General features: G+C 38.3%; 1 protein-coding gene across 17 annotated transcripts in view; it reads right to left on the bottom strand.

The window, feature by feature from the left end:
- NUMB (NUMB endocytic adaptor protein) overlaps positions 1–19,494 on the bottom strand; it is a 92,232-nt gene that overhangs the window by 38,705 nt on the left and 34,033 nt on the right. For 6 of the 17 annotated variants that reach the window (XM_058837813.1, XM_058839148.1, XM_058838399.1 and 3 more), the window contains exon 1: positions 6,547–6,699. The exons of 4 other annotated variants lie outside the window; for them this stretch is intronic. The gene's annotated coding sequence lies outside the window, so the exon portion shown is untranslated. Of the gene's footprint in view, positions 1–1,314; positions 1,335–2,085; positions 2,107–6,546; positions 6,700–19,494 lie in introns of those variants that run through there. 7 more of the 17 variants (XM_058838742.1, XM_058838829.1, XM_058838905.1 and 4 more) reach the window with 3 other exon arrangements.

Below are 19,494 nucleotides of genomic sequence, written 5' to 3'. Positions count from 1 at the left end.
AATTGCTCCAATTAAGTGCTGAAATTTTTACTAATCTTGTCTGGAAGATTACTAATTACTTTACTAATTCTGTCTGGAAGTCAGAATCTCTGTACAGAAGCTCTAAAGAGAGATGAGTGAGCATTTTCTACTTGAATTCTTTGTAGGGCACTTCACATTTCCATGCAAGCCCTGTGTGCTTGCCAACATAACAGACACCAGCCTAGGCTGCAATAAACTATCAGGGTATTCTCTACTAAACTGACAGCATCACCGTAAAAAACTTGATACTATGTTTTGGGATTATGTAAGGTGAAAGTTATCAGACTTTGATTTTTTTTTATTTAGCCACTTATTTTGGTCATGTAATTGGAAGTATTTTAAAATCACCCAAGAGACAAACTGAAACACCAAAACTCTCTATTTCATTTTCAGTTTCACAAATCCAGCTTGGACCGAGAGAAAGAGGACTCTGAAGATAAACCTAGTGAAAAGTCAAGATAGGGAACTCAAAATCTAATTAAATCACAAAACACAACATTACATCAGAGACAAACTGCCAACAAAGGCTGAAAGCCCTGAGCCTTCTGGAGAAATAAGGAAACAGAGATACACTGGGTCCCGATACATTTCAAGGTTATCTTACTGCAGACAGCTGAGTATCTGACTGGTCATTCCCACTGGAGAAAAAAAAAAACACGCAAAACAAACCCCAACAAAACAAAACAAAACCACCCACACAACATGAAAATCACCACCACTTTTGTAATTCAAGAGATTACAGCATGAGACTAGATGTTAGACCATCTCCCAAAGCACCTACCTACGAAAGGTATCAAAAAGACAAATGAGTTTTTAAATTTATGTTGCCATTTGTTTTTATACAAATTTATATATTTTGGAAACAGAACTCCAAAGGCAATTTAAGGAGTGCTGGATCATCATTATTCTTCTGACCAACAGAAAAACTACCATTTACACCTCTATCAGTCCACTGACAGCTCAGGGGCAGAGTTGTCAGAAGCAACAGACACAACACTGTCATGGATAAAAGTGCATGTTGAAGCAGTCTTGGCTTCACTGCCTTGTGCATCATCAGGTTATGGCTGCAGAACAAATTACTGCAAGATAAACCGGCATGTTAATTCATGTCTTGTTAGCTGCTCTGCTGTACAGCTGTGTTCACTTTTACCCTTCAGTGAGCACAAGCCAGCAATTTACCCTTCAGTGAGAGATGGGTAAACTTTCATAGTAACTGAAGTTAGATCAGGAAGAAGCTGCTGATGATGCAAATTTGGAGCTTAGCTTTGCAAGTGTTTACCCATGCAACCATACCTTTAGATAAGCAATTCATTTACACTGTGGATAGGTGTTTCTTGCAGAGCAGTTGCTGCTACTGGGCAATCCAAACTACAGAATCTGCAGGGCAGAAGGACAATATGGGTACCTGGGCACCTGAACTGCACACACAAATTCAACTGGTTAGATTATAAACTAGCAACCACTTAGAGTTTCAACACTCAGGACAAAGAAACAGCACAAACATTTTTTATCTTTCTTATGAACTCTAGCCTTCACAAAGGTTATTTAATCTGCATTCAATTATCTCTTATCTTTTCTGTTTGCAATGAAAAAGGATAAAACAGGTATTAAGTCTTCAGTCAGTTTTTAAAAACCATTCAGCAGGTTTGGGATTACTATCCGTTTTCCTTCAGAATTTAATACTGTTTCCTATTTACCAACTTAGAAAAAAGTAAGTCATGGGTCAAACAAGGGCAAAGTACTCTCTGCAGCCTGCAACAAATGCAGAGTACCCAGGGGCAGGAGGGAACACGCTCCTGCCCCACACCCACCCAACCCCGGGTGCTATCCTTCTGATTTGTAGTACAAAGTCCTCCTACAAGAATGAACCAGCAGGAGTAGTAGTGACACATGAACAAAATTCCTGGAAGTATGCACTTCAAGCTGCAGGGAAATACAGTTTTAAGAACAATGTATTATAGGGATCATTCTAAAATTTACAAGCCTCCATATAAAACAAATTCAATTAACTTCATGTTATCAGGTTAAGTAATGTAAAAGAAAAAAAAATGGTTTCATTCATACCTGTATTGCCCACTGGCCACACACAGGTGAGGACTAAGCAGCTGCACAACCATCTGCTCCCTTATGTGCTCTTCCCCAGTGAAATACACCTAACACTGCTGAAGGGCCAAGCCAAAAAGAGTCTGAAACTCGGAGCAAAAACCTCATCCATCTCTTAATAAATTTTTCTTGCATTTCTTGACAACAAAGCTTTCTGTATCAGGATGCATTCTTCCTGCCAAAACTACCTGATATTTCAGACCTAAGAGGAAATGCAAATAATCTTAATCTCGTTGACAAAAATGTGTTTACCTAACCTACTTACTAGGAAAACACTCCAGAGACATTCCTCCACATGGCTGTGAAGATCTGTATCCTTAGAAAGCTCAGTGTTGTACACTCTTGCTCTTGTGCAAGTACAACCTGGTCATACCTGTCCACAGACTAATACTTAACAGCTATCTTTTGAGCATTATGAAAACCTGAATCATACTATGAAATCCACATGGTCTGCACCAGGAAATGTGAACAGCCTACACTTCCATATTCCCGAAGAATATTTCACATTGCTTTTTCCAATAAAATTCAGTTCACTGCTGCCACTTCAACATTACTGTAAATTTTGGCTATAACCAGGACACACGGACATCAGTGAGGAAACATGCTTGTTTCAAGTCATTCTCTTGGGATGAGGTTTGGGTTTGGCAGGCTTACCTGCAGTACAAACACAAATAGAAGCAGTTCAAAACATTTAGATCTCTTTTGCTGTCTAATGTACAATTTGAGTCCCTAAATTTAAGATTACAATGTAAGACCATTTCATTTATAAAAAAAGAGGCAAGCTAGGAAGGCAAGTTGATTGCTGCCAAGGTAAATAGTCTGTACTTGCCTATTATGAAGCTGCCAGGATGGAGTTTTACTTCTCTGAAAAATCCTTATTAAGCATTGCTGCTAAGCAAACACTCTTCCCTCCTCTCCCACTTACACAGTACAAAAACATGTAATGTCCTATCTCTCCAAGCCTCCTGTAAAGGTTAGCCAAAACTTGCTGCAATTGCCCTGCAACAGCTTCTCTGCAATTATTCACCAGCACAAGCACACAGAGTTCCCTTATCTTCTAAGGAAGAAAAGGTCACCCCATGTGTCAGATTCTGAATGCAGAACTTTGAGCCTTTTTGTAAGTTTAGATCCCATAAAATCTAATTAAATCCAGCACTGTCACACTGAAGCAAATGAAGGCATGTAACCGTGTGAGCATGCTCACTAAAACGTTAACAGCCCTGTTTCGCAATACAGGCTGACTAACCACATTATTCACCACACGGCCTTCCAACCCATTCACCCTTTCATTACCCAATTAACATCTAATAATACAAAACTACAAGTAAGCATTCTATCAAAGTATGCATAAAGGTGAAGCATTTCTTCAGTTGTTCAGCCAGCAAACACATTTTGTTGTTGTTATTATTATTATTTAGCATTCCAATTAGGGGGATTTTCCTTGTTGGAGATAAATTATTGGATACATAACTGAAAGTCTACTGAAGCAAGCACACCAGCTGTCGAAAACTCACCTTTCAGCAGTGAAACTAATATTTAGATCACATTTTGAAAATGCAGCAGAAATGGCAACCTTAAACTCTTTATGTAAGACCAAAGAGATCAGAGCTGTGCAATAATGTCTCTGACAGCATTCTTTGAAATCATGATGCACTGTTATCACATGGTGTGAAGTACAAGACATCCTCAAATCCATCAGATTTCTTGCTGTCTTATACCTGAACTAAGGTATCATGTGAGCACTCCACAACTTTTCCAGAGCACTGGACAATTCTATCTGCACCACAGATGAGAGTGGAAGAAGGGGAAGAAACAAAGTTATGACAGCAACATTTTACTGGCAAAAGCCAGACTTAAACAAAAATTGCTAACAGTTTATGAAATATCAGGAAATTAAATAATGAACTGTACTCCAACACACTGTTAAGAATTATGTCACTAAAACATTCAGCTACCAGAGGCCCTGTCCTAAAGCTTAGGATTTTGTGAAATACACTTTTCAAACATAAATACCCCCAGACTGCAGCAATTAAACACAGGAGTCTGTATTCCACAATGTTATGTAACGTAAGTATCACCAAAGTAAACATTCAGACTCTTAAACTGTCACAAAAATACAAGTTTGATCATTGTGAGGCAGAAGTTATTGGTAAAGATAAGCAATGCTCCTTCCAGCAAATATGAGATAAATCATTTGCCTCTCACAAACCTGTGAAATTCAGCAAATAAAAGAAAGCAAGCCTCATTTTCTCCATCAATAACTATTCTAAAGCAAATGTCCCAATTCATCAGACACCACAGCAACTGCAAACTCTGACGATGGTCCTAAACAATATGCTAAGAGGTTTAAGAGCAGAGATATAAGGCAGTAATCCCCTTGTTTTGTAGGCTCACTCTAAAAATACCCTGCAGATTGTCAGTCACTGGTGGAAAACAGGTCTCCTAAACACTTGATGTGATACAAAGTGAGTTGAATTGTATTATCTGAAATAACAGAAAATAAGCAGAAGTTTAGTAAAGAAACACTAGCTATGCACCTGGTGGAAAGCAGTTCAAGTAATTCTGCTTTGCAGCTCATCTGCACACATGTAAATAATTTTAACTAACGAACCCATGCCATTTCCAAGTGAGTAATTCACATTTAGGGCAGCTAAATATCAGACAACTCAACAGTTTTCAAACATAAACATCTCAGTTTAAAAGGTACCTTTACAAATACATGCTGAATTTCAGAATTAAATTAGATATAAAAGAAAGTACAAAAAGGGCTGAAACAGCCAAAAAGTATGTTCTTTAATCATTCAATTCCACAAATTGCAGCTTGAAGTTACGTATATCCAACCCCATAAAAATAAATGCATTTTCAAAATTTTAAAAAAAGAGTCTTTTACAAGTAAAATAAGCATCTTTTACTGGTAAATCAATCACAGATCTTAGATTTTTACACTGGACTTACTTCTGTAGGACCTATGAGTATTTTATAAGCAAATAATCAGTGTTGACTAAACAAGGCCAAACACCTGCTGCTTAGTATCAGACAGGGTGGAATATAAATCAGTCAATCATACCTTTGTGCTGTTGAGCTGATCACTCCCTACTACTGGGAGTCCAGAAACATACCAGCACACACCATATTTTTGGTTCCAGTTCTTAAGTGAGAGCAGAGAGGGCAGACAAAATGAGCTACAGATCTAGAGCACACATTTCAGGAACCAACTGCACTGTAAACCAGATTACTAGGAGGATGTATTTTAGCAAGATTTCTAAAAATAGACTTGTATTCATAGTGAAGCTTTACCCTTGGCTCATATACCATGTTTCACAAAAGCGAAAGCCATGGCATTTTGGACACTGATCCTGCAACACTGCTCTACACCAGCCCACAGCATGGTCCAGCCCAGCAGTCCATGTGGCCCACATTCCGGAAACATTTGGAACAACAAACCATAAATTTGTATCAGCTTTCTAAGAAGCCTTCAGGGGGAATGAATAGCTGTGCTGCTGAGTCTATCAGCAAGTAGGATTCAGGTACAGAGAAACTAGGTAAATCCACATGAGTAGTAGTGTGCTCATATACAAAACAGGAAGGAAAACAGGGCTCTCCACCACAACCAGCAATGTTTCATTCATTCAGGTATGCTCTCAAAACAAAATAGTTCAGCAACTGTTTACAGGTGATGCAAAATGTTCCAGAGTAGATTAAACTGATTTTAGAACGACAAGATCATCTCAAGAAATTATTCTGTGATAAAAACAGCAGAGAAAAGCACATGGAAGAAGGCTAAAAAAGCCAACGCAATTATAAATAGCAATGAATATGAATTTAGCTATTACTACAGTCTAGGAAAGGTCATAACTCATGTTTAGTCCTCTAAAAATTTAATTGTCAAATAAGCAAACAGTAGTAAGAATTATTATGAAAGGAGCAGAGCCAAGCCAGCAAGATGCTGCAGCGTAAGATCAGACTGCACTCAGCTCCAGTACCATACAGTTCTTTTAGTTAATATACCCTCCCTGAAATGCAACTGGAAGGTGCAGAAAAAAAGCAAGGATAAGAAGGATAGCACAGACTACTTAACACTGTCAGCTCAAGCACAGACTAGATAGATCAAAGCTCTTCACCACAGAAAACGAATTTTCTAGTGGGGAAAGCTACAAAAATTACAGCATCGCAGTGTTAGAAAATAAAAAAGGAACGATGATTTTCCAATTCTTATGTTGCTGGAACAGTGAAAAAGCAATAGAATTCTCCAGCAGATTTCAATAAGAGTATTTCTCTTCATGATACAAAATCAAGCAGGACAATTCCTAGCTCTGGGAAAGTTTAAAAACTAAAAATAAAATGGAACTTAAAAAAAAAAAAAAAATCCCCAAACCACCCAGATTAATTATTTAATCAAAACTTCCAAAAGTTATTGGAACCTATAGCGAAGAAGGTGCAGCTATCCATTTAGGAAATCACCCAATCCAATTTGACCAGCTGGGAAGTCTTCATGTCTTAATCTGCTATTCTTCCCAGGAATCAGCACTGTATCAGAGAGAATGACTGTGCTATGGAGCCTTTGTTGTGAAGCAACGCAACTCCCAAGCTGCTGTCCCTTCAGGGCCAGCCCAGCTGGCCACACCTCCGTGTTGCAGCTGTCACAGCAGCACAGCAGAGCTGCTCACACCCACCTGCCGCAGCACCACCCGGAGCTCGCTCACTCCAGTGGAAGGATCTCCTTTCCCAAACACTCAGAAGCAGAAGTTTCTATAGCTCGAGACATTTAAATGAGATGCATTTGTGTACTCCAGATAGTTCACAAAATGTGAATTATTGTGGCAACAAGCCACGGGTGCACTAGTCAGTCTCAATTATGAAATGAAAATTAGCTTAAACTGCCACGAAGTGTGTCATTCACAGGATGACAGATGACTGCTTGTTACACCATTACTGCACTGGCCCAAGCACTCCACTCAGTCACTGCCTGGCAGCTGTTACATGGCAGTTCAAGACACTTCAATCGCTCCCATCCTCCACAGCTAAACATAATTAAGGCCCTCTTATCTCTGGGTTTTCTTCAGCTTGTTCACACTAAATCAACCATACTTTTGACTGCAGCCAATGCAAAGAAGGATGAGGGCGAGTGACACAAAAGGCATTTTTAATATTAATTTAGAACTCAAAGTGAAATTGTGAAGCCTTGTACAAAGCTTTTTTGTGAAAAAGTGGTGGGTTTTAATAATAAAAGTGAGCCCAGAGGAAAGATACAATAATTTTTCCTGACTGTCAGAATATCAGAAAATCATTTGATCATCCCTTATTAAGCTTAACAACAGAAAAAGTACACTTTCATGTAAAAGATAGGCAGAATGTTTTTAGGAACGCACTCTGGTGTCCAACATTGCAATTGTGGTTAACTTCTAAGAACATAAATTTTTCTTTACACTAATCTTATTTATTATAGTAGGAATTAATTCATACATTTGTATATCTGTCCAATGCAAGTTTTGATTTGTTCCATAACACTTTTCTCATAATAACTCTTTACAGAACACTACAAGGAACTAACAGAATTATTTCCCAAATCTATTTGCTTTACACAAATGTAATCAAATCAGAAGCTAACTTAACAAAGTCAGATACAAGCTACAAATTCTTTTAAGCACACAGAATGCAATGCCTTCTGAACTCCCTCACCAGTTAAATACCTTTAAAAATATTTTGCAACCTCTCTAGAGGCTCTAATATGAGCCACGTGTTTCACCACCCAGAGAACTCACAAAACATTTAAGGAATCTGTCACCATATTCCCTGTGAGAGATGTCTAAACAGAGAATTCCAACACAATTTCAGCTTTCTGGTACTATTTTGTATACAGACAACTAGCATTCCTTATGATAACACAGCATGTAAAACCTCACTTTGTGTCTAATGTTTCCCATGCTTACTGCAAAGCTTTAAGATCTAAGCATGACTTCAGTGATTTTGAGAATTATATATAGCAACATAACTAAAGAAATATCTTTTATAAACATTTACCTTCCTAAAATCCTGATGTCTGTAATTTCAGGGAAAAAATATTCCCCAAATCCAAGTGTATTAGAATCAGCTACCAGAACAATATTCATATGACAGTAGCAAGAATACGTTCACTTGGTGACTTACATTTTCTTCCCCTCCTCAGATTCTGCTGTAGTACTTTTCTTAAAAATCCTGCTCTCAAAACTATGACCATGACTCTATGGATATTAAAAATGAAAAATTTAAAAAAAAAATCTATGGCCTGAAATGAAGCAGAGGTGGTAAAGTAATAAAGTGAAGTCCAATATGGGCTATAAAAGGTTTTTGGGAACTTATGTAATTTTCTCCCTGTACCTCACAAGACAATGTTTTTTTAGATAATTTCAAGTGTTTCTTTAAAGAACAACCCCACAGTGTGGAATTATTACGCCATTATACCAATTCGCCACAACTCCGGTCAAGGCTGAATTTTTCTTTATTCATGGTGACAGACCTGAAGCCTCTCAGACCTACACCAAAACCTTTCACCTTACTCCTTTCAGTGTTTGCATATATTCATTTGGGGTAAGAGGGGAGAGGAAGGAAGGTGTGATCTTTATGGAATTAAGTGATAAAAGGATACATCGATCGGTCTGCACTTCAGGTTTGAGGTTTTTTGGAAGAACTCCAAGTAAAGTTTTTCATATCTGCTCTTACAAACAGATGCATACTTCCCTCCCCCTCTCCCTCTTCCTATCACTTGGCATTTAAAGCCTTTTTCTTGTAAGGATAGTAATGGCAGTCTTTATGGAGGCTGTAGATAGGAATTCAACTGCTATTGCTACAAAATCTCACAGGCACATTGTTTAAAAAAACAATGATAATAATCTCTCAGACATTTCCTTCCACAGAAGTTACCAGATTTCATGATGGTCATTAAAATTAGTAACATTATTTTTGACCAGCAATAATCTATTATGAATCCACAACTACATGCTCAGCAAGAATTATCACATAAATTATCACAGAAATCAATAAATCCCAGGGCTCCTCTCCAGAATGTTTCTGGGTTTTTTTTTCTATTCTCATTAAAGTCAGTGAAAAGAAAGTTCAGTTACACAAATTCACTTTAAGTATACTTAACAATGAAAACGTATTTCTTTAAATAAATAACTGTATACATCCAAGAGAGATGGTTTCTACCATTTTCACCTAAAATCAAATTAATAATTACAAAATTCCTTCATAATAATGAAGATTTTTCTAATGAAAACTTTAATTAAGAAATGGAAGCAATATGTTAATTTCTCTAACAATCTAGTCAAAATATTTGGTCTTTCCAAGACCACAACAGGATTTTAATTCCAGCCTTTAAACAATATTTAAAGCAGTTCATCTAATATAACACTGGGGTGGGGTGGGGGTATGTATGTGAATTTCATGTCACTACCTGAGACAGACTGCTCCAAACTTGTAAAACTGCTTTACCTACAAAATGAACTGCAAGAACTCACATCAGCATTTTACCTTCTAGTCAAAATTAAGTCTGCGGTAATTCAGAAGGTCAAATCTTAGAATATAATGGATTCAGACTTCCAGGTGATAAAATATTGGGATCTTAATTCAACTTTATATTAGCTTTCTCTTCCCCATATTAATTCTGTTAGCATACAGATTTTATTATCTCTTTCAAGATCAGCATAGAATTTCTGCTACAAAAAACAAACTTGCATTAAAAGCCAAGAATGTGCCTTTGTATGTGTGCTTTCTTCATAAACTGTACTCACATCTCAAAATGATTATTAAGAAAAGGCCAGAATGTGCTTTCTAACACAAACAGTTTAAAATAACCTTCATGTAATAATGAAATACCTCCACTGAAAATTTCCAGATTCTACAGACAAAAAATTGTTCCCATACTCTTGGTGCAGTAAGACACAGAACACTTAGTGAGATGAAGTTAAACTAACTGCTTTAAAAGTTAACCAATCATACATTAAAAGATAAAGTTAAGATATGCAGCTCAAAATGCCAGTGCTGCCTTTCAGGGTCCCAGTTTATCTACACAAGGAGCTAAGACTATCGCCTTCTTCCATGAACACCAAAATCCCATAAATATTCACAAAACTGTCTCACCATTCCTCATTAGCAGTTCTCCCACCCAGCCAGTTCTAAACTATTATGTTTATTTTAGCCCCAATGTGTAAATAAATGGTCAATTAAATATTATGAGCATGAAAAGATCATGCAAAGGCGTTTTAATTTCAAAAGGTTCAAATGAAGATATAATTACAAGCCATATATGCTGAATTAAGTCAGAAACATCTCAAGCCACCAGTAAAACATTTTGTCAGGTAGGGCTCATAAGAACTACAGAAATATTACATATTGTATGTACTGCAATTGAGCACCTATTAAGTCTCTCTAAAATAAGCAGCCAGCTGAGACATGGACAAAAAGACGAAGATATTCATTATTCAAACAAATTAAGCTTTTGACCGTCTTGTTACAGTTGTTCAAACCCAGGAAAAAAGTTCAATATTAACGTCACCCTGAACTAGAGAGTATTTAGTTTTGTTACTGGTATAGAAATGACCTTCCTCACCCCCATCATGATCTTAAGCAAAGCAGGATGCTGTCTACCATATGTGGGATCACACTTCCATCTCCTTCGGGTGAAATGAATTCCACAGCTGCGTGGCAGGTCATGTTCTCCAAGAAGATCAGGCTGTCCACAAGTCAGTACAGGACTACAGGCAGGGCAACAGTGGCAATCCAGCAGCTCCAGTGATGCCAAACAGCCCTCACGAACACGCCAGTCTGACTGAATGACCTCAGCTAGGCTGGAACTGTGAAACCTGCAAATGTCTCTCACTTTTCTAAATCAAGTGTTGTTCACCACAGTAAAACATGTACAGTTATCTGCTGCAACATACAGACTCTGGTAGGAGAGAGTCCCAGAAAGTCCACTGCCCATAAGTAACACATGTTGGAAAACCACACGGCTGCAATAGCCTCTTGAATCATATACCACCTGTCATCATCCCAACTTTAAACTGCTTGGCAAAAGAACAAGAAAAGTCAAACAGGAAATAATGAGCAAAATTTGTCTTCATTCTCAAGTCCATCAGAGCAATCAATGAAGCTTCAAGCTCAGCAAAGACAGAAATATCACCTGATAACCCTGAAATCCTGCACCCAAAGGCAGCCTTTCCTCATCTGCAGCACAGGGCACTGCTCAAAAACCAGACACAGTAGAGAGCAAGTGGCAGAAGGTAACCAAGGCATCACTCACATGAATTTCCCCTGAATAATTCTGATTCTACCATTGCCATATTCTGCATTGCCTGCTGATGGATGCCCACAGTGGCAAGCAACAAATTTCACTCTGGTATGAGTGAGTTTGACATAAAAGCAGTATGAGCTCTACAGTTGGGGCAAGTAGGAAACTGTGCTGCTGCTGCTGCCCAGGCAGACTGATGAAATCCTGCGCCTTGCGTTGCCATCTTGGTATGGAGAACATCACCCTACTTCCGTAAAAGACAGCTGCTTCCTGGGATGGCAACTGAGCTGGGCAACAGAAGACAGGAGGAGGAGGAAGGCAGCCTAAAAATGCCTGCAATGGAACAGCTGGCACGCAGCAGCAAGGCAGGCATGATAGGGACTCAGTGAAAAGGACACTGGATATTCTGCTGCCAGATTCACACAAAAATAAAAGTTACAACTGTGTTATCTTCACCAGCAGCTAGTCACAGAGTCCTCTAATTTGAACAGCACGTTCCTTATTCTGGCAGGTGACTGTAGCACAACTACTCCATTCATACATCACCTTTCTTAACAGTATGCCCTGCCTTCTATTTCTAAGTCCAGAAAATTTTAAAGAAGTAAATCTTACAGAATGTGCAGTTTTCTCTTATACAATAGGTAGCATATAGAATATTGACAATATAGATAACACCATTCACTTAAGAGCTAGTCTTGATGATCCTTGTGAATTCCTTTCAATTTAGAATATCTTGTGATAATCCCTTCTTGCTGGCAAGTTCTGGAAGAGGAGGTCTTGACCACAATCCCTGGAGGACCAAGCATCACATTATGTTCCTTTGAGATTACCAAAGGCACACATTTCACTTGGCCAGAAAATGTCAGTGCACATGGCAGAACTTAGAAAGGCCACCCAAACAGCACCATTCTTCCAGCAGCTTTAGAAATCCTCACCCCTGGGTAACTGATGACAATTGTGTCTTGCAAATATACATCAACAAAACTCAAACAAACCAAAGGTTGTCTACAGCAGAATGGCTAAGGTCTCCCTACTCACTTTATCGAGCACTTGCTTGTACCTCACATTACTTCTCCAAGGTCAGATTTCATTCTAAAGGCTGTCTGTCAGGTGCACTGCAATTATCTATGTTACAGAGCCACCCTTCTACTCTGCTTATGGCTTGCACTGCATCTTCCCAGCTCAAACTCCACCTCCTGAGATCATCTGCACAGCAGCATCTTACCTGCAGCTCTCTGAAGCTGCACACACTGCACCAAACAAACAGCATGTCTAAGGGCAGTGGTCTCCTCCAGTGGTATTACTTTCTGGAAAAGGAAAGAGTTCCCAGACAAGAACAAAAAAACTCATCTCTCTGTAAGAGTTTTTTTCCCAATATCATAGCAGTCTAACCACTGTAGGTAAGAGATGATGAAAGCTTTTATATAAAGCTTTCCTACGAGCATAAATACACAGCTTTGCCAGCACTGAGATTTAAGAAGCTGGATTCCTACATCACAGAACTTCTATAAAGTAGAAGCAGAAAGAACCAAGTAGCCATTACGTATGTTTCTCTGAGCAATTTAGTCTCACGACAGTAAAATTATGCAAGTGTCTATGGGAATTTGAATTACATACCTCAAAAAGTGCTGTTGCAAGCCACAAAACCGCTTTTTCTCAAATTTCACACTAACCAGATTTAAGAGTAATGCCAAATTGGTATTTTGCAGTGGTCAGGCAAAGTTGATGAACTCAGAAATATCACCCAAAAAGATCAATCATCAGTGCAATAACATGTTCTTCAGTTACTTATCTCAGTATTTTACATAAATAAGGCTTCTCAATGAAATCTATCCATTTGCAAATGTAATAACTATTTTCAAAGGCAGCCTTACTTAAGTCAGTCCTTTTTAATTAAGGATAAATTAAGTATTTAATGACTTCAGAGTTCTTGCATCATTTCCTTACTGTCTGTCAGAAAATACTCTACAAAGGAAGGGGCAAAATCATGTTCTCCTTTTGCACCTCTCTCTATTGTGAAATACACCCAGTGAAGCTGACCACCAGCACTGTTTACACAGGGATTATATAGAAACCTCTTTATAAAGTACACAGTGTCTGACTACATAAACTGACAGAGCTTCCTCAGCCCTTCCAAGTCTGAGTCTGAGTGATGACAACACCATAAAGTGACAACAGTTTCCAGGACACTCATATTCACATGGCCTATTGGAGGTTCCTTATCACCAGAAAGGGTTGCAGTCCACGCATCATGTCTGACAGCTACAGTGGGTTTTTCCATGTTCAGTTTCTTTCCTGTACTTGGTCCTTCTGTTCTCAAGTTTAACTCAAGGCTGAATCCTTTCTTGGTCCATCAACCTGAATTTTAGAAGTTTCTTAAGTTTAAACATTACAGTCATTCTGACTGGAAGTAGACTTACTGGTGGTACAAGATGAAACCTCCTGAACTCTGAAACTACAGCAGAAAGAACAGGATGAAATTCAGTGTGCCCTGGATTCTAAACACCAAAGCTGACAAGCAATCACAACTACATAAATTTTTATTCCCAATATTTTGAAATATCAAGTTAGTGATCTACACAGGCCTTTTTTATTCCTCATCTAACTTCTCCCTCCCTGAATTCTTACAAAAAAAGAAGAACTAAAGATGAAGGTGACAGAGTAACTTCACAGTCTGGAATTAAATGTTTTTCATAGCCTTTAACATGAACTTCTGAAATGCAACAGGCAGCTGTAACAAAGCCAAGATAACCGAGGTTATCTTGGATTGTCCTACAACCACACCCAGGAATGCAATGCATGCCAAAACTCCACAGTTGGTCACAGACATGGGCGCAGGAGGAATCAGAATGTGCACTGAGTCACTTTCTCACCGCTGGAATAATGCACTTAGGCAGGCTTGCTATAAATATCCAGTGCTGGAGATACAGGAGAAGATTGGAGCCATTTGTGGGAGCCACAAATACTAATTACACATCAAGCAGAGTTCCAGCAACACAAAACTAAGGAAGAAGAGAAGATTAAGGAAATGGCTGACTTTAAAGCATACAGCCTGCATATTCTGAACTCTCACAGAAACAGAGCAACCGAGAAATAAGACTGCGAAAGAAATCAGAAGTTTGGGCTATGGAAAAATCCCCCTTGTATAATTCACACCAATGCATACAATCCTGTTATTGAATTTATGTTTTCTACATAAAACAAGTAAAATTTGTGTGAAAACCAGATTAACTAGCAAGACAAAAATCCCAAAAAATGTGGCTGACCACATAAGCTAACTTCACAGAACACACCTAAAGTTTGCCATAGCTGAACATATATGTGATCTCCTCCAGTTTTTGCAGTTAAATTGTCTTACTCCCTTTTGTTTGTTGTTTGTTTGTTTGTTTGATGGGGAGGGGAGGGTGTTGTTCTACTAGGAACATTTTTACTTTTCTAAATATTCTCTATTGATGTCTTTTCCACTAAAATGTATTTTTAAAATTTTGTTACTGCTACATTCCTCTTCTGGAAGCCTGGACTTACAAAATAATTAATGTCTGAATAGAATTTTTAAAATTGTCTTAGATTTCACAAGAGTGAAGACACCTAAAGCAAACTTGTAAATTTTTTTTCCTAAAAGGGTAGAGGGGTGTGGGTAGTGCAGAACAGGACTATTTGACATACTTATTTCCCTGATACTGGAAAGAAGGTTAGAAAGCATTCCTAAAATATTTGATAGTCTTGAGATTCACAGTAGGAGACTGTATTTCCTGCTGGATAACAGCATTATTTTACACATAAAAATTACTACGTCAGTAAAATTGAAACAGCTACAACATGTGAAGCTCTCAGCAGAGAGCATCCCGTTGTGCTTGAAGGGAGACTCCAGAAGGGACCAAGGGAATTGCAACACACCAGCAAGTGGGATGACTGAACACTCGCGTAAAACTTAAGTTTCACAGGCAGATGACCATTGTGTGAAATAAATCTATGCTCACTCTGGTACAAAATCATAACCTAGACCTCTAACTGTGATTCTCCTTTATACATTTACTTTGGGAATGGGATAGAAAAGAAACAATGCGCTTTTCATAGATACAGTTACCCAGAGATTATGACAGCAGGCAATGTGTGTCAGTATTACTGACTAAGCATTATATCCCAGGTCTGAGAAGAAAAAAATTTTAAAAATAACAACTAAAACATGAATAAAAAGAAATTATCTCATCACTGGCACAGCTACTGCTAAGTGACATCTTATCTAGCTTTTATAGTGACTAATTATTGACTGGTTTCACAGAATAAATAGGTTTTAAATAGAAGTCTGAATATTCATAGCATCAGCTTAATGAAATGGATATTTAAAACCAAATCCAAGGCAAGACTCAAGTCTTCAAACTAGAGAAACATTTAAATTTATCTACTAAATACACTGTCAGAACACCTAGTGTTTATTTACATTTACATTATATTACATTTCAAAGGTTCAAACTTTCAACATATCAGTAACTAGTAACCTTTTCTGAATCTACTTTAAGTGGTTAAAGATTCTCCCTATGCAAACAATTAGAGGAACTTTTTAACCATCTCACTGAAGTTAAAGGTTTAGCTTGAGATGAGTTCCGAGAACATGAAGAGCACTTCTACACAGTGTTCTCAGCTATATTAGGATACACATTTTGAAAAGGAATAAACTTCTTGAGGATGCCCTGAAATTGGTTTATAATCTTCCATAGAATCTCTCAAAGTTTAAGGCTCACAAAATCTTAAGACAAAAAGATGTGGTATTCAGTTTTTAAGAAATGATGGGGAAATTCACAAGCTTAGTTCAGGAAATAAACATATTACACTGCCAGTCAAAGAAAGGAGAACTGACGAAGTAGACTTCTGTACATAATTCAAACAAATGCTAACAAATACCTCCTTCAATAACTTGAATCCAATCCACCCAGGATTTGATAACTAAAAAACATTCACTTTTACCTATAGTATTAAGTCGCTGGTTTCCACAGCACTCTACTTACCATTTGAAAAAAAAAAAAAACAAAAAAAAACACTCTGTTTTTAAGAACTCAAAAATTACTACCCATACAGACTTGGTCAGTTACACTACAGACAAATCATGATGATACAGTTCCCCAAAACTCAGAGTATGAAAAGGTGAAGTTTTGTAGGAGAGAGAACGTAAGGCAAGAATGTAGCTGTGACACAGGCTTCTCTGGATAGGCTGCCCTGAGACACTCCCTGCAAATTCTCTTCACCACCCACGCCCCCTCACATTAGGCATCCTGATCCACATGCAACAGGAAGGCCCTGGAAAGCCTTCATCATGGGTCAGGTACACTGAAATACTTTGGGGAACCTAAACCAACTGCACATGGCCTCAAATGCTACAGCCGGGGTACCTAACTCGGATCCGGGAAACACTGCGGTGTACGCAAACCAAAGCCACCTTCAGCTGCCTTGTTTTGCACTACTTCTGGTAGTGCCTGCATCAGTTCTGATGGAGAACAAACATTTCTAACAAACTACTAGTCATAATACCTTAGGACAACCCAATCAGAAGCAATAGCTATCTCCTGCTATAGAATCTAGCTTATTGTAACTGTCATTTATTACATTATACCAGAGCAGCAACTGACACATCCACATAAAATTAAAAATATAATCTACTGATCCCCCTTTTTTTTTTATCCCTGCAGTTAATGTGCTCATGAAGTCCATCCTTTTGTGACAAAGAATGAAAACCAATGAGTTTTAAGAGGCAATAGTCCTCCACTTGGATACAACTTCAGTGAAACCTTCAGCAACACCCTGCCTTTTCTGTGAAGCCTGAGCAATTGCATCAGTGGGATGGGCCACTGAAGATGCCTCATTTCCTCTGCATCTTCAAGGCTTATGCAAGGTTTTGCCAGCTCCAGCTGTGTTCACTGATAACATAAGAAAGTTTGTATAAAAAAAAACTGAGAAGGAGCAGGGCAAGGTCCAAAGTGAAACATTTGGGTATGCACAGCATACATAGTATGTTTAGTTCTATAAACTGAATTTAGTGTTATTTGTGAATCCTCCTCTCAATCATTCAAGTTTGTCTTTATGACTGACAGAGCTACTTCATTCTTCAGCACACACCTATAAAAATAACTGTGCAGACAGGATCCCAGGGTGTACTAATAAGACAGTTACAAGCCTAGACAACAGGAAGTTTCAGCCTATTCCAAAGGAGCTTAATACTTAATGGAAGCATAGAGGCCTACAATTACACAGCTAAGTCCCAATATATGCATTTTACAAGATTAGAGCTGGAAAAACTCACCTGTTCCGAGAAGGAAAGAAGCCAAAAGGCAGAAGAGGGAGGCAGCCAGGAAGACATTCCCAGACTTTCTCCCTTCAGCCTTGAATTACAAAAGTCACTGGTGGTTTTCACCCCTCTTGAACTCCCACAATATATTCAGTCAACATGGTTTACCTCATCAGTAAAGACTAGAGCAAATATCCAGAATAAGTATCTCTGGAAAGGAAGTCTACAAATACTAAGAAATACTTTTTTTTTCTTTTTTTTTTTAATGTCAGAAAATATAATTCTCCCCTCCCATTTGGTTATACATACCGTGGTTGTTTGATAGCGGTATATGTTAGCTTCTGAACTTTTGTCCATTTTTCTTAAACAAACTTACTTATTTCTACCACGTCAAGTACACACTAATGCGTGTACATGGGAATAAAAGCAGAGAACCATCACTCCCATTTAGAAAGTAGAAGAGAACCTGATTTACCTGAAAAGATGCAGTTTGACTCCCGACCTGAAATATACTGCAAAATTTACATAGATGGCAATTGTGGTGCAAGGGCAGGGAAGGAGAGAAGTACTAAGTATTCTTTCACTTAAGAATCCAAAATTCTTGCAGTTACAGAATTTTAGTCGACTTTCAAGCAACACTGCCTGACCACTTCCCAAAACTTGAGGCAGCAGAGGTAGTGACTTCAAGATGACATATTTATAGCACACAGAACTCACATACAGCCACTAATTCTATAATTAAACACTAAAACAAGATGCTGTTATGAACACAATGTCTCTGGCAACGTACCACATTCAGATGGACACTGAAGTATCTTTTAGGTAATTGAACTCGATCTAATCTGGAGTTGGTATTTCCTGGCCAATGATGACTAACTCTTCTAAACCATCATTAGGTATCAGGAAATACCCATCCCCAACATCAACCACTATTGAAATATACACCAAAGTATCATGTTTTGAACATCTTCATTCAGATAAATATCCTATAGGCAAAAGTGAGAAGAAGAAAAACCCTTTCCATCAGTTTTCAAGTAGCCAAAATACAAAATCAAGTCCTAATATTAATAACAAAATGTGAGTTAGGGCCAGACTTCCAGTTCACTTGCACAGTTTGACACAATAACACTGGGCTCTTCCACAGCTGTCTTGCTCCCTTCATTCATACACTAAAATGCTACCAGAATTAAACCGATCCAAACCACTACTATGCAATGGTGGGTTAAAGAACTGTGTACAGTGAGGCCATTGGTCTTGCACAGCTCTGCTGTGCCCTTCCCTCTCAGCTTCCCAGGTGCTGCTGCCCTGACTGATCCCAGTCCTCAGCAACCCAAGCAAAGAAAAGAAACAGACCAAAGAGCCTCTGTGCAAACTCCAGCCTAAAGGAGAAGCCATGCCTTTTCATCTCCATTTTCTGTTCCATTAAAAACAGCAGAGGCAAGAAAGCACTTCTTAGCTAAAAACAAACAAAGAAATAAAAAGAACCCATGGTAAGTGAAAGACAACATCACATTTATATTCAGGAAGGCTCAAGAGTGGACAATTGTCCTCTTCATTTCTGCAGAAACCAAAATTAAAGGCTCTCAGTAGGAAAGTCACAGCTCTAATCCCCTTCTCTTCCCCATCTCCCTGAAGGCACTAATAGAAAGTTTTCATCACAGCAGTCAACACATCACTATGTTGTGAATATTAAATCTAACCCAAAGAGACTGCCATGATTTCCTCTCCTATCCTTTTTCCATCTTTTCTTTTTCCCTTTAAAGGCAAAAGATTTGCTCTACAACTGCCATGAGTGCACCTAAAACTATTTCTAATTTACTTAGA

The sequence above is a fragment of the Poecile atricapillus genome, chromosome 1 (assembly GCF_030490865.1).
Source record: "Poecile atricapillus isolate bPoeAtr1 chromosome 1, bPoeAtr1.hap1, whole genome shotgun sequence".
In the NCBI taxonomy this organism is placed as follows: domain Eukaryota; kingdom Metazoa; phylum Chordata; class Aves; order Passeriformes; family Paridae; genus Poecile; species Poecile atricapillus.
Note: the sequence above shows the minus strand (reverse complement) of the source record. Positions and strands in the feature narration are given on the sequence as shown.